Genomic DNA, 16,741 nt, shown 5'->3' with positions numbered 1-16,741 from the left:
CACGTCTATCTCACTGTTGTGCAGTGGAGGGCTCAAATCTCAGCTTTGTTTGTGGAGGTAGTCCACATTCTGAAGACACTCACAATCACACCAACCTAGGGGTCATTTAGAGTGTCCAATTCATGCTGCATGTTTTTGGGATGTGGCTAGGAAACCGGAGTGACTGGAGAAAACCCACGCAGGCACGCGGAGAACATGCAAAGTCCACACAATGGGGGCCGGGATCAAACCCGGGATCTCAGAACTGTGAGACCAACACTTTACACCTGCCTCACCGTGCAACTGCAATGGTTCCATTAAGTGGTTGTTTCATCGAAGCAAAGACTGTTTAAAATGTAAGGAAGCGTATTGCTGTCACACACATAAAAAAAATGTTTTTCTGTTCCGTAAAAAGTGTGTAAAGCACTGCTACAGTATAAAAGGCTTCATTCGGTGAGGTTTTTAACACGATCTGATGAAATCTCGTTCAAGTTGGCGGTTGATCCGGCCGCCGGCACAACTGCAGTTGTCCCGATCGCCGCTAGATGTCAGACCTGACATAACATTGGATTTAAGCTACAAGCATGACGCAGGGATGACGTTCAACTCGTAATAAGAAACAATGCGTAGACTTTTTAAAGGTTCTGCGGCGTATTTTCAAACTCTAGAGCAAACCAACATCATTGCATACATGAAAAGATATCTTCATCTTAAACGCTGCTGTTTAAACTGTCCGCAGTTTTCATTAATACAGATCCAACTCCATCATACCCGCAACCCTAGTGAGGATAAGCAGTGTAGAGAATGGAAGGAATGTATTGACTTCCTAACTGTGGGATGTGTCCCTGGTAGTGTTGTTGTTTGCACACCATCATAGTAATGATATGGCTCAGTTTAAGGTTGTTATTTATTGTTATGTAAGAAACACGTCTCATGTCCCCTTGCCCCTGGTCACGGATGCCATACACACCTTTTAAACACTCTCACACATGACTATTGTGAGAGATATATGAAATCTGAGCGGGTTGGCTCTGCTCCCACCGCATTGTGCTGATGGATTAACACCAGCCTTGGAGCTGTGATGAGACTGAGATAGCCTCAGGTGGACTCATTGGTCAGGACACCTTGTTGATCAAAATGTTTCTCCCCTCAGGCAAATCCAGTATTTATTCAACCAAACCAGACAACTTACAAAATCACTCCTGTGCTTTGCTGCTGGACTGTTTGTCCTCTGAAGGATCAGGAATGTGCGGCCTGTGCACAGAGCTGCAGGATTTTGGAATGCTGACAGTTTCGGGTTTTTTTTCCTTGCCTGAGTCGTCCCCGGGCCCGTTCAGAGGGCGGGAGAAGAGCATACGCTGATCCATCATCTCTCTATACCTTCCACTCTTCATTAGCTGAAGCCAATTTAGAGCAGTTATTCCAGGCGATTTCTCAGAATAATCCTCCATCACCGCATGGGTTGAAACCCAACCCAGCTCTTGATATAGACCCATGGTCAGCGTTGGCTCGGCCGGAGGATTCTAGCACCTGAACACTTGCAAGCCCCCTGGCCAACATGGGACCCTATGAACCGCCTCACCCCTCTGATGCACGTAGGCACACATATCCCCTCATGATCCCCCAGCTATGATTTCGCGTTCCCTCTTTGTCCCGCCATCGCTCTCTAATTGCTATGTAGAACACCAAAAATCTATATTTACATGTGTGCTCATTTAAAGCTGTCTTCGTCTTCAGCCTTCAGCCGCTGAAATGTATTTGTATACACAACACGACCTTAGACAGAAGTAGAATAAACTGTCAGTCGGCATGGCTGTTTATGTGTTGGTTTATTTACGTCCTTTTTGGGCACTTAGTTCACCTCAGTAGCTTCCAGCGGTTCTTCAAGACAGCCGCTAACGAAACTCCACCTCTAATCTCTTTTCTCGCCCGAGTTCTCATTTTACACACCTACTCAAGGTTAAAGCACTTTCAACGCAATGTTTCCACAAGAATTTTGTAGGAAATGCAGCCCTATGGGGGCACAAGCCAATGCAATCTCTAGGCCAGTCCCAAGCCCGAATAAATGCAGAGGGTTGCGTCAGGAAGGGCATCCGACGTAAAACTGTGCCAAACAAATAACAAACAAAAAAGCGTTCATTTAAAAGTACCACAGATGCATTATTTGCCTTGAGGATGCTAGTGGAGAAGTACAGAGGAGGCCAGAAGGAGCTACATTGTGTCTTTGTGGATCTAGAGAAAGCCTATGACAGGGTACCAAGAGAGGAACTGTGGTACTGCGTGCGTAAGTCTGGTGTGTTGGAGAAATATGTTAGAATAATAGAGGACGTATGATGGCATCAGAGCAGTGGTGGGGTGTGCCGTAGGCGTAACAGAAGAATTCATGGTGGAGGTGGGACTGCATCAGGGATCATCTCTGAGCACCTTCCTGTTTGCAGTGGTAATGGAAAGGCTGACAGATGAGGTTAGAATGGAATCCCCTTGGACCATGATGTTCACAGATGATATTGTGATATGCAGTAAAAACAGGGAGCAGGCGGAGGAACAAAGATGGAGGCATGCAGTGGAAAGGAGATAAATGAGCATTAGCCAAAGTAAAACAGAATATGTGTGTGTGAATGAAAGGGGTGGATGGTGGAGAGTGAGGCTCCAGGGAGAAGAGATAGCGAGGGTGGATGACTTCAAATTCTTGCGGTCAACGATACAGAGCAATGGTGAGTGTGGTAAGGAAGTGAAGAAACGGCTCCAAGCGGGTTGGAACAGCTGGCGGAAGGTGTCTGGTGTTCTATGTGACAGAAGAGTCTCTGCTAGTATCAAAGGTAAAGTTTATAAAGCTGGTGAGGCCGACCATGATGTACGGATAAGAGACGGTGGCGCTGAAGAAATAACAGGAAGCAGAACTGGAGGTAGCAGAAAGGAAGATGCTGAGGTTCTCGCTTGGAGTGAACAGGTTGGATAGGATTTGAAATGAGCTAACAGCCAAAGTTGGATGCTTTGGAGACAAGGTTCGCGAGAGCAGACTTCGATGGTTTGGACATGTCCAGAGGGGAAAGAGTGAGTACATTGGAGGAAGGTTGATGGATGTTGTGAGGGAAGACACGAGTGCAGGTGGTTTTAGAGAGGAAGATGCAGGAGATAGGAAAAGAAGAAGAAGGTACAAAAAGTTAACTACAATTTTCCAACAACGTTAGCTGCTGCGCGGTCTGCGTTGTGGCTATTCTTCCCATTATCAGGAAGTTTGCAAAGTTAGCACGCAGAGGTTCCCACAACTGCAGTGACATTCACCCCCCCCCTCCCCAAAAGAAAATGTGACTCCTCCCATAAAATACTCCACAAACACACACAGTAATTCCAGTCAAACCACATCGAAAATACTTTATTCTGTCCAAGTTTCAAAGTAGTCATTTGGTGTTAGGCCATATTATTTTCGGAATATGAATTAATTGGGTGGAATGTTGGAAGTGAGTTAGAACATCTGTCTCACATTTCTGAGGACCCAGGTTCAAATCTGGCCTTGCTTATGTGGAGTTTCCATGTTCTCCTCATGCCTTCGTGGGTTTTTATCCGGGAACTCTGGTTTCCTCTCACATCCCCAAAACATGGACGGTAGGTTAATCGAAACCTCTAAATAGCCTCGAGGTGTGAATATGAGCGCAGAAGGTTGCTTGTTTACATCTGCCCTCTGATTGGCTGTTGGCTAATTCAGGGTGTATCCCACCTCTCGCCCTGGGGTCAGTTGGGGTAGGATCCCCCCCCCCCCCCGTGACGCTAGTGAGAATAAGCGGCGTGGAAAATGTGTAGCTGAATTAATTGAAGCACATTACTAAATGAAACGTTGCCTACTCCACTTGTATTGCACTTTTCACCAACAATGATCACAAAACTGCTTTTTAAAACTTTCTAACAGTTGAAATCAAAATGCTTACAAGGTAAGCAGCACAAAAGGAAATAAAAGACCTAAAACTTAGACTTAATACACTGCTCAGAAAGTTGAGTAGGACTGCATTAAGTACCGTAATTTCTCGAAAATAATGCACAAATTTTTCCATTAATATTTTCAAAAACTTCATCGAGCACATTATATTTAGGTATGGATGAAAACTAAAAAATATAATCACATTGTATAGTTGTATACAGGTACATAGAGTGGTAAAAAATGTATACATATACATTTCGATATAATATTCGATGTCTTATCTTACACATTAATAAGTAATGTGCACCCCCAACCTGAGCTCTCAGACCTCCTTTGGGAGCTTGTATTTTACAATCGTTAGGATAGCATGTTTGTTGCTCCTGCACCAAAGATCAGAAACGACTCCCCGTGAGTTTGCTTTAATTTAAACTAATTTTTAAAAATGTCGACTACAGCTGCTTTTAAAAGAAATGTGTCATCACTTGTGCCGATGACGCCGCCAAGCCGGAAGTAGCACGGTTGTCTGAAACAATGATAGGTCAATGACTTCAGGTGGGCATCGAAACAATGTGAGGTCAAACTACGTAGTACTAGCATCGTGCGCACGTAAAAAAAAAAAAAAAAAAAAACGGGAGAACACACACAATTAAAATGCTTGTTTTTTTTTTTTTTTTTTTGTTAAATGTGCCCACGACGCTCGTTTCTACGTAGTTTGAGCTCACGTTGTTTTGAAACGTGACAGCGACTGCTCACACATATGCTAACAAAGTGTTGCCCCACTGACCTGAAAACAAATATCGCTGGGATGAGGGAAAACGATGGTCAACTTTTAGAGACGTTGAAAGATGCTACGGATTGAAGGGGGAGAGGGTGTGCTGCTCAACCAAAACTCTTGGGATTCAAAACATATTTCCTCATAAACGCCATGGATGGCACAGAGGATGACATGCTGTGGGAGCAAGATGGGATGTTCATGAGGCATTGCGAGAGGCACCGGAACTGGACCAAGTCAATCCACAGCGATGCACCAAAGGTAGCTACAATGGATCTTTTTCAGATTGGAGATGAGTCAAAGGCTTCTTGATGTCCTGTCCAAGGATGTGCAATGCAGTGGATGAACTCCACTATGCACAAATGTTTTATGCACAAATATTTAATTAAGTTGAACAGTGTTGAATAGTTTATATTTTTAAGACTGTAATATGTTATCAACAGTATTAATAAAATGTTATGCCATCATTGATCATTTATTTTAGTTGGGTGAGGGATTCTGTTCTGACAATTACAGGGACCAGGACAAGCGTGTCCTGTGGCCTGTCCCGAGATTATATTACCACTACATCAGCAGCAAATTGGTGCGCGTTGTGCATTGGTAGAAGGGTTTTCCTGATTTTTTTTTGGTCAACTTTGTGTTTGCGCATGATACTTCAGAACGGATTATACTCGAGAAAATACGGTATCTTTCTTCAACGTCCAAATGGGAAAACAAATGGATCAAAGACTTAGAACTGCTATAAAACTTCGTCCAAATAATTTACCATGTGACTTTATAGTGGGGTTAGCCTCCGGGTGTCTGTATCCATTCTCTGCGGCACCTGGGCATGCTCCAGATGAGTTGATAGACAGGCAAGTCAATTTGAAAGGCTCTGGCCTCCTGTTGCTCCATAAAGAGCAGAAAAGACTCCTGGTGCTCACACATACATTGACACCATCCCAGAACTGAACTTCTGAATTGTGGGGTGGATATGCAAAAACAGATTCTGGATCTCGTCTAAAAGCCATGGGGAGTGAGGAAAAGCATTTTATCTCTCTCACAAAGACGCAAGTACCTGCACAAGCCAAACAAACAAGGCCAGCACAGTTCACCTTTGACAGAAATAGTGCACAATGCAACGAACTCAGCACGTGTGCACACAAAGTACACCATGTAAGGCTTGCCATGAACAGAGCGCCCTGCCATATAGCCACGCGACAAGAATGTGACTGCCACCAAAGTCCCTCATTCATCTACGAACGGGGGCTGACACACGCATCTGTGCACAGACATGGGGGCCGGTGACGCCTAATGTCAAGTGTCACCTACAAAAATTGCAGCGTGACGACAAAAACACGACACAGAAGTTTCTAAAAGTTGACCATCGTTTTCCCTCATCCCAGCGATATTTGTTTTCAGGTCAGTGGGGCAACACTTTGTTAGCATATGTGTGAGCAACCGCTGTCACGTTTTAGTCACATGGGCATTCCTGTAGGCCCGATTGCCCTCAACGACACAAGAGGGCTTTTGATAACAAGAGACAATTATTTAGCCTACTTCTGTTGCCAGCCATCTTTTGTTCCACTCAGCTGACAAGAATGCCCTCATTTCATGCTGTTAGCAAACACTGTAAACACACCGATGGTCCACGCCTATTCCACTTCTCATTCACTTGTAGCCTCGTTTTCTCACATTTCAGCACACATAACATACTTTGGATTTTGCTGACCATGCTCCAATTGTCCTGCACAGAGGGAGTTCTCTGTAGTTATCGTTATTTTGGCTCACGACGACTTTTGTCACAGACGCAACAAGAGGCCTTTTTTTTCTCGGTTGATTCAATGTGGGCCACCGACCTACTAATCTTAGGGAGAGGGCACACGCTCATAAACTGACAGATTCAAGTGTGTGTTTATCCCTTCGGACAGCTGACACAAACACAAAAGCTCTCAGGCCGCAGGCCTCGGTGATGGCCAATGACCAACATTGACACTTGGACTGAGCGTGGATTTATACTATGTATATAACAGCAGCTGTTTTTCCTCAGGTCACGCTGAATGCTGAGTTGATTTTTCATACGGTCCTGACAATCAATAACACCATTCAGCTTCATCCTTGATGGGGTTTTCAATCATATTAGCGCCCAGAGGGGAAAAAAATATGCAAGCATGAACTGAACACTTTATGTACCTAATGAGATCCAACACTACTGTGCTGTAAAAAAAAAACAGTCAGACGTTTGGAATCACCCCACGACTACTACAAGGGAGACAAGTTATTACAGGCCACTCTCAGCATGATTGCACACCACAAAACAAAAACAAAAAATAGTTTTTCTCACTTGCTAAAAGACATTTCTTCAAATCAGCACCCATTTTCTCAGTATCTTAAACACAAATGCAACAATTCAAGCTTAAAGTCACAAAACCCCTGAACACTTCCAGCAAAACCAAACTATTGCCTCTGAACAGACCTTTCAAAAATGAAAAACCTCACAGAACCGTTTTTACCCGCAGCATAGAAAAACAAAAACAATTCCTATTTTTTCAAAATAGCAAACATACCAAAAATACATATCTATTCATTTTTTGTAGTGGTTTATCCTCACTACGGTCACGGGTGCGCTTGAGCCTTTCTCAGGTGACTCTGGGCGAAAGCCGGGGCACACCCTGAACTGGTCATCAGCCAATCACACTGCACATGAACAAACAACCATTTACATTCACGCATAAATGCATGAATACTTATAATTTAGAATCTTCAATCAACCTAGATCGCACACAGACAACAGGAGAACACATACAGCATATATACAATAAGTGACATAAATCAATCAACAGATAGCTTAGATATAAATAATTTGAATTATTTCAACTGCATATATTCTATCCTGTTAAAACTGATTCTGGCTGCACGGTGGATCAGCTGGTAAAGCGTTGGCCTCACAGTTCTGAGGACCCGGGTTCAATCCCGGGCCCTCCTGTGTGGAGTTTGCATGTTCTCCCCGTGCCTGCGTGGGTTTCTTCCGGGCACTCCGGTTTCCTCCCACATTCCAAAAACATGCAACATTAATTGGACACTCTAAATTGCCCCTAGGTGTGATTGTGAGTGCGGCTGTTTGTCTCCATGTGCCCTGCGATTGGCCGGAAACCAGTTCAGGGTGTACCCTGCGTCCTGCCTGTTGACAGCTGGGATAGGCTCCAGCACTCCCCGCGACCCTCGTGAGGACAAGCGGCAAAGAAAATGGATGGATGGCTAAAACTGATTCTTCCTGTAATCTTGTGAGTTTAGGTTTCAGATCTTCTTTTCTTGTCTGTCTCTATCTCTCTCCCCTGGGGAGAACCTTGTAATCCAATAATCCATCTTAATCCAAACAGAAGAGAAAGAGCCACTTTGTACATGAGATTATCCTCCAGTTTAAATCACTCTTACAGTTTGTCAGTATTGCACGTGCATGTATTTTGTTGCTAGTATTTGCTGTGAGTTGTTTTTTTTTTTATAGCTATATTTTATTTGGGGGGGGGGGCACATTGCACTGACTCGTCTTACTGAGCAGCTGTTCTGCTCTGAGCAGCCTCCCCTTGGTTCTTCATCCCTTCTCTCTGCTGTGTGCATTAGTCTAGGCCAGTCGTGCGCTCTTTAATCCCAAGAGTCTGATCCCCATCACGTTTCACCTTCCACAGTCAACCTACTGCCCCACTGCCCCGGCGTGCCAAGCCGGCATCCTCCCCGCAGTATGTTTCATTTACTGGCCGAGTGACACCTGGAAGACGGCCCTCCCTGTCATATCTGTGACGCTGTAAAACGGCAGACTTCTTGCAAAATCCCATCAAAGCTCAGACGCTGTGAGGCAACTGTGTTTAATCATCCTCCTCCGTAGGCTCGTCACTCATCACTTGGCCCAGTGAAATCCGCGCTGTTCTTGGATTCCCGTGCAGTTGCAATCCCGTACTCTGCACTATTTTTAAGATTTCCAACTGGCACTACCACCGCCCCCGCCACTGCCACAGTTGCACACACCCTCACAGACATGTGTGAAGGGTTGGTATGAAGGCTCTCTGCCTTGACTATGTCCTTGTACGGACATGTGACCCACACACCAGCAGGCCCCTCTGGTGTGGCTTTCCATTCCCGGAGGCTGGTCCACATACTGTATTGCCCTCAAGTCAAGATCATGACCTGCTGCACGTTAAGATCACTAGTTGTTATTGTATGTAAATATAAATTTGGCATGCATACGGTCTGTATACAGTTTGTGCGTATAGCACATGTGCTAATGCAAAAGGCATGATCATTTTCATGAAAGACATAAATAGACGTAATTTTCAGTCCTTAGTGTATACTGCTCTTAGTGTATGTGCACTTGAATAGAATACACTGCACGCATCACGTTTCCAGTGTGCTTTTCACTACAGACAGAATTAGCGTTGAACTCTCGAACCCGAGTCTCGGTGTAGTCAGAAAATATACTGAATATATTCTATTACTGATCAGTCAAAGAGTGAATTTCGCGCTCTCTTTCTATCAAGAAGCAACACCCTAAATGTGCAACAAATGTATGCAATAGATTTTTTTTTTTTTTTTAAATCGAGCCCATTGAATGAATGAATTAGATTACGCATTTGTATTTTATGTATTTTGTTTGTTTTCTGCAAGAGCTAAAGCAAATGGAATGGAACCTTAAATAATGTACTTACAAATGCCCAACATCCTGTGATTTATTGTTCGACCAAGTAAAAACATTTATGGAAATGTTATTAAAACAACAAGACTAGTGTAGACTTTTGCATGCCATTATATTTTTATGACCTTACTTGGCTTCACCAGAGGCCTTTGCTCATTGGTGCAAATGTTGTGTCTGTCTAAATTAAGTCTTGACTGTGCGCCATCAGCTAAATTGCAGCTTTGGGCAAAACATGTGCCTACCAATTCTCAAAGTAAAAAAAAAAAAAAAAAAAATCACAACAACACATTTGCTATTATTTGCGTAAAGTTATCGCAAGTAAATCTCTGAGGTCTTTTTGTGGGGTACCACAAAGGATCTTATTATGCCCTAACACCATTAATGTACTCCGAATAGCACTGATGTTCTATGTTCATGCAGCAGTAAAACACAAGCATGAACACAGAGCAGAATGACTGAAATATTGATGCCGCGTTGATGGCCTGTATTCAAACGTCCCCCCCTCGGTGTGCCGCGTGGGTGTGTGCTCTTCCGGGAGGGTCGCGATGTAAAATACAACGTTCGTTTTGGCTCTCTCCTGAGTAGGTCAGCGTGTTTCCTGTCACGTGCAGATGGAAAGTGGCCCTCTAAAGTCTGACATGGAAAAAGCTCTCAGCACAACAATTCACCCACCAGCTGCTCCAAAGGAGACAGGGGTGAGAGAACCAAAACGAGACACCGGCTAGAACGAGGCCAATGAGACATGCAAATATACTCTCTCTGTCTGGACAAAGCATTAAGTGCACCAGTACAGTCTAATGAACGGCAATCGGAACGCTGCTTTTACAAATACCAGTGACAATCCATATTAATAAATATAGGTTTATGAAGGATAATATGGAATGACGCATGTAGCCGTAGATACCAATCTTTCAAATGATGGAGATTGTTTCGGAATGGAAAAAGAAGACCAAATGAAGTTATTGACACAAAATTACTTGTAAAGAGAAAATTCATTTAGATCCCTTATGCTCTTTATCTGCTGCTCGTCATTTAGAGCCGATTACTTTGGGAACCTACGAGTGCATAGTTTCCAAAAGGAAGGTATTTCACAAGCAAGTTTTCTTCCACCAAGAAATTTAACTTTTGAAAAACAGGCATTTGCAATAGTGAGAATTGCTTTTGGAGCGATTGGTAAAGAACTAATTGCTCTGGGAAGAGGGAACCAGGTCTTGATGTGACATCATTGGCAAAACTGGTGACCGCTTGGCTGTATAAGGAATATACTGTACAATGAAGTAGCAGTATTTACTCAGTATTGAACAGATGAAGAAAGGGAGGTTCAAGAGGGCGTGGAAAGCCAAGACAACAGCTAAAGTCTATCAATAATAAAACAACAATTTAGCCCCTTGTCCGTGCAAATAAATATCAGCTCGTTCAGTCCTAAATGCCTACAAAAAGGTCTCATTTGCAAGGTGAGGCAACACTTATCTCATAACGGATAAGAGCAAAGAGCTGTCTCAAGACCATTGCAAACTAATTGTTGCAAAACGTAGTCTAAGTTTCAGAATGTTCCAGTAACCGTAGTTGGGGCCATAATACCTGAGTGGAAAGCCAATCAATTTGCTTCAATCAGATAGTCTTTGCAAGATTTCTGACAGTGGAGTCAAAAGAATAAACAGAGACCTGGAATTAGCAGAAACTGCTGTCACAAGGAAAACAGTAAGTAATGTACTCCGCCGCTATGGCCGGTGTGCACCTTCACCACGCAAGACCCCATTGCTGCAACAAAAAGTATATTCAAGTGACGTGAAAGTATGCTGAACAACGTTTGGATGAGCCAGTTAAATATTGGGAAAATACAGGTTGGTCAGATGAGAGGAAACTTGATCTTTTTGGATGACATAATGCACACCATGTTTGGAGGAGAAATGGTCGTGCACATCAACCTAAAAACGTCATACCAACAGTGAAGTTCAGAGGTGGAAATGTGATAGTGTGGGGCTGCTTTTCAACAAATGGTACTGGTGAACATCACGTTACTGAAGGAAGGATGAATGGGCAAATGTATAGAAACATTCTTGACAAAAATCTGCTGCACTCTTTGAGGATGATAAATGAGACGTCATTTGAGCAGGATAATGATCCAAAACATACTGCCAATGAAACTCTGAACTGGTTTCAAAGAAAAAAATTAAGCTGCAAGAATGGCCCAGGAAATCACCTATATAGAGAACTGAAACTCGAGGTCCATAAGAGAATCCCACAGAACCTTCAAGAGTTTCAGATTGCTTGTGTGGAGGAGTGGGCCAGAATAACACCAGACCAATGAATGTGACTAGTTTCTCCATACAGGAGGCATTTGACGCAAACAAAGGATTTTGTACAAAGTACTGAAATAAATACCAGTTGGCATGTTTAATACTTTTTCTCAATGTCATTTTACAATATTACACACCACTTGTTTCCTGATCTCATTTGTTCCACTTTCTTTGCTTGTAAGATCTATTTTGGATGTTCTTTACATCTGGTGAAATTTTCATGTCAATAGCATCCATCCATCCATCCATCCATCAATCCATCCATCCGTCCATCTTCTTAGCCGCTTATCCTCACAAGGGTCGCGGGGAGTGCTGGAGCCTATCCCAGCTGTCAACGGGCAAGTGGCGGGGTACACCCTGAACTGGTTTCCGGCCAATAGCAGGGCACATGGAGACAAACAGCCGCACTCACAATCACACCTCGGGGCAATTTAGAGTGTCCAATTAATGTTGCATGTATTTGGGGATGTGGGAGGAAACCGGAGTGCCCGGAAGAAACCCACGCAGGCACGGGGAGAACATACAAACTCCACACAGGAGGGCCCGGGATTGAACCCGGGTCCTCAGAACTGTGAGGCCAACGCTTCACCAGCCTCCTATATCAATAGCAGTTTTGGAAATATGTTTAATTAAAAAAATAGCAGAGTGTTAAATACTGATTTCAGCCACATATGAGTCTGTTTTTGGATTTTTGCAGACTTCTAGAACTCTGGAGTAAGTGCCAACGTTCACTGTATGACTTTTGTCAACATTTTTTTTTTTTGTAATAATTGAAAAAAATGGTATCTCTCTAGGCGGTACGGTGAATCAGCTGGTAAAGCATTGGCCTCACAGTACTGAGGACAGAGGTTCAAATCCCATGCCCCCCACTTGTGTGGAGTTTGCATGTTCTTCCTATGGGTTTTCTCCAGGCACTCTGGTTTCCTCCCATATCCCGAAAACATGCAACATTAATTGGACACTCTAAATTTCCCCTAGGTGTGATTGTGAATGCGACTGCTTGTGTCGATGTTCCCTGTGATTGGCTGGCAACCAGTTCAAGGTGTACCCTGCCTGTTGACAGGTGAGATAGGCTCCAGCATTCCCCGCAACCCTTGTGAGGATAAGCGTCAAAGAAAATGGATGGATGGATGGTATCTCTCTTGTATTATTATATTTAGCCATTGAGTTTCTCTGGAAAATAGTGTTCATAAACCACTGGTGCCTCCCAGTCCCCAGTAAAACAATAGTGACCAGTTATTACCATATTAAATGGTGTTCAATGTGTTGGGCTGCATTTCAATGGAGCATCTGTCTTTTATGAGAAGCCTAGCAATGCCACTGTATCTCTTCAAATGAAATATACTTTAGCCAGCTTTAAGGTTCTAAAAAGTGCAAGTCTAGCGCAACGGTACTGTTGCGAAGTGTGCAAAATGAGCCGAGCCGATAACAGGGATGACCGACACCGGGACGACATTCAATTTTACGGAATTCCTAGTTTGTGTTGACATAATAGTGACTTCAACTGAAGTAGTTAGAAGAAAATACAGCGAAAACAACATGTCACGGAAATCCTCGTCTGTTGCGAGAACACACACAGGACAAGAGTTGTTTTGAAAACATAGAGGGGGGGGTTCTCTGAACTAGTGACGAACAGAGACGTTCATAGTGATAGCTTGGGGGGGGGGATCATGGAAAAAAACAGCACCAAAAATATATTTCCTGTTCTTGAAGCCATGGCGCACCATTACATGACATTTTCATTGTCTTCCCCCAACTGCGAGAAAACAGAAAAATGGCAATGAAAACTCTTTGGTGTTGGTACTAAAACCAATAAACAATCTGGATCACAATAAAGACGTTTGTTAAGTTTGAGAAATGATGTCGCAACATGATATTCGTTAGACTGTGTTCCCATGGCGACATTCCATCTCGGGTCTATAAGAAGGATTGATAACACACATATACTTTATATTGAGTTATATCGAAATAGACGTATACTGTATATTGAGTTATATATAGTAAAGCAGGCAGACGGTCGGATTCATCCGTGAAGATGGAGGATGAGTCACCTTCTATTCCAGTCTTAACTGTGGCCCAGCCGGGTCATGTAAACACGGCCGGGGGGAAGTCAACCTAAATACACGCCTACGAATACAATTGTTGAACAAAGAGGCGGCCATGTTTTCCGCCAGCTGTAAATTGTGTCTCCTCCTCTCCAACTCGCACATGTCCACAGCTCCTCCCCAAACCTGCGTGCTGCGAGGAATGCGGAATGCCGGTGGGTTGGGTGGGTGGTCACGTCGTCCCACGACAGCCCAAAGCGTCTAACGGGTTTAACTTGTAGGGACGTGCTCAGCTGTCATTTTGTGATACACGACGATGGAGTTGGCTGCAATCTGCTGCGGAGCATGTGGGGACGTGTCTGGAACTTATTGTAAGCGTGCACGGGCCCGCGTGCGTTCAACTTCCTAGCTTTGTCCCAGATGGGCATGGTAACAAAAGATCTGCACGGGTGGGGTGACAGCCCCCTCAAAACAGGCTAAGTTTCTAAGGCTTTCAGTAAATGATGGTGTGTAAAGTGTCCTGTAATTTTTGGTCTTTGGGGTATTTTGATAAAAGCATGCGTGACAGACACGGCATCTGGCAACGGCTAAAAATGCAGGGAAAAATGAATAAATAAATCTATTTAACATTATATTTTTCATGACAATGTCACTTGGAGCCTAATTAATTTAACTATAATCTTTGGGGGTAAATTCAATCAGAATTTGGAAGTTCAACCGGTGTCACGGCATGGATGCTACTTGCTGCTTGTTGTTTCAATTCCCCTTCAAAAACAGCGACAGTTGCGCTTAATCCTGCTCGTAGGCCTACATTTTGTTTGTGTGTCACCTACCGAGGCAGTCGTGGGATTAGAGCACAAGTCAGTAAGGCAAACGGCCACAGGTGAGCTTTGTAACATATGGTCCAAAAGGTGACGGGTTTGCGTGTAATTGGATTGAGCTAATCTTCTTTTACATGATAAAGGAAGTCCTGCATCGAGAGGGAATGAAACAGTATTTTTGCCAGAATAAAATATATTAATAATCTGGAAGCAGCGACATAAATCAATGTTCTTTTCCATTTAGGTTTTAGACAGGCTGTTATTTTAACTGCAATTTAACAATGTTGCCAGAAGGGGTTTTTTTTCCTTTAAATGAGTGTAAATTTGGATGATTGTTGACTTTGTTATGCGCAGTCTGAAGAATCAACTTGAGATACAGTTCACATTTTGATTGGATCTAATTTGATGTATGTGAGGATAGATATGATTAAATTCCTTTTACTGCACATTCCGAGACAACACAAGGATGAAAGTTAGGCATGGATGGTATGAAATTTAGATGGTATGATAACCTTGGGCAAAAATATCCTGTGATCACAGTACAGTTACTGTATTTTTCGCACTATAAGGCACACCGCATTATAAGAAGCACCTTCAATGACTGGCCCATTTTAAAACTCTTTTCATACACAAGGCGCACCGCATTATCAGGTGCATAGAATAGATGCTACAATAGAGGCTGGGGTTATGTTATGCATCTATTAGATGGGCTGCGCTAAAGGCTCAAGATCGAACCATATGTAAGGCGTACCTGATTATAAGGCGCACCGTCAGAAAATTAAAGGCTCTTATGTGTGCCTAATAGTCTGGAAAATACAGTATTTAAATTCCAGATTAAATGTACACAATCCATTTTACTTATAACAATATAAAATATTTGATAGACTAATAAACACGTTGCATTAAGTTTAAATTAAAAAAAAAAAACTTACGCTGAGTAAATGATAATCTTCCACCAGTGAGCTTTTTTTGGGAATGGACTTGCTGGCCACTCGTGCTTCTTGGGGCTACCTGGTGGCAAACCTGCACGGTAAATATAATAACACATACTTATGTACGCTGAGAGATGAAATCAAAACTTGCCCAGAGTTTGTATGGCAAGTAACGGTTCAGAGTCAGATAAACACTGTTCTAAACAGTTGACATTATTCACACTGTCAGTGTTAATAAACAACTTAGACCCTGTAAAATACAAACGCCATATGGAATGAGTTAACAATATTAACATGATGACAAATCAAAAATCATAAAAATCTCCACAATTTTGGGGTTGTTTATTAAAACCATAAAATGTATTTTTAAAAAATGGACTACTACAAGTTTGCATTTAAATAAAGGGAAAATTGATATTGAGTATGGTATAATTTTACTATTCCAGCCAGCCCACATGTCATCAAATGAGGGTGCATATGTGCCCCCTGAGTTTGGTCTACATTGTAAGTATTTATGTTTGTTTGTCTGTGCTCTGCGATTGACCCTTAATGACCCCGCCACTTGTCTCATGTCAGCTGGGAGAAAATCCAGATCAACTGTGACCCAAATGAGGACAAGCGCTATCGAAAATGGATTACATTCTTCATGAATTCTTGATGCACTACTTGTGCAAGTTCACCAGTTGAAATGGGTATCTGAGTGTAAAATAATGTGTGTAAAAATCAATCTTTGATTATCACACTAATTTGAATGAAAGGGGCAATGCAAATTGCGTCAAAGAAAAATCCCGATTGCAGTGACTACCGACATGAGCGGAGATGTTGCGATGACGTGATGGAGGTGACATGCTCCACTGCTTTTCACACGTATGGCAATTTGTTTCCTCCCCTGAGGCCCAAAAACCTTTCATGTAAATACAGGGGACTTCAACCGTTAAGGGGAAGCGGCGTGTAACCTGAGTGCGCTTTTGCTCATAGGTAGATTCCAAAGTCATTCGCAAAACCTGTTTGACAAGTCGCAACTGTGCGACCACAGGTACAAATTAAGGCTGATAGGCGCTGTCGACGCTAAGTCATCAATCAGCTCACAGCAAACAAACACATCTTGAATTCTATTTCGGTGGTGGGAAGTCAAAAACTGCAAATTCTTTGTTACTGGACTTGAGTAGATTTTTCAGGTGGCTGTACACTACTTGAGTATTTGTTTTGCTGAAGGCTTTTTTCCCCCCTCAACATTGGGAAAGCGATCTGCTGATCACTTGTAAACATTATTCCTTGGGAATAAACAAAAACACGAACAAGAGCTGGGT

Source organism: Syngnathoides biaculeatus, chromosome 10 (assembly GCF_019802595.1).
Source record: "Syngnathoides biaculeatus isolate LvHL_M chromosome 10, ASM1980259v1, whole genome shotgun sequence".
Lineage (NCBI taxonomy): Eukaryota > Metazoa > Chordata > Actinopteri > Syngnathiformes > Syngnathidae > Syngnathoides > Syngnathoides biaculeatus.
The sequence above is the reverse complement of the archived record's forward strand: the minus strand, read 5'-3'. Positions refer to the sequence as shown.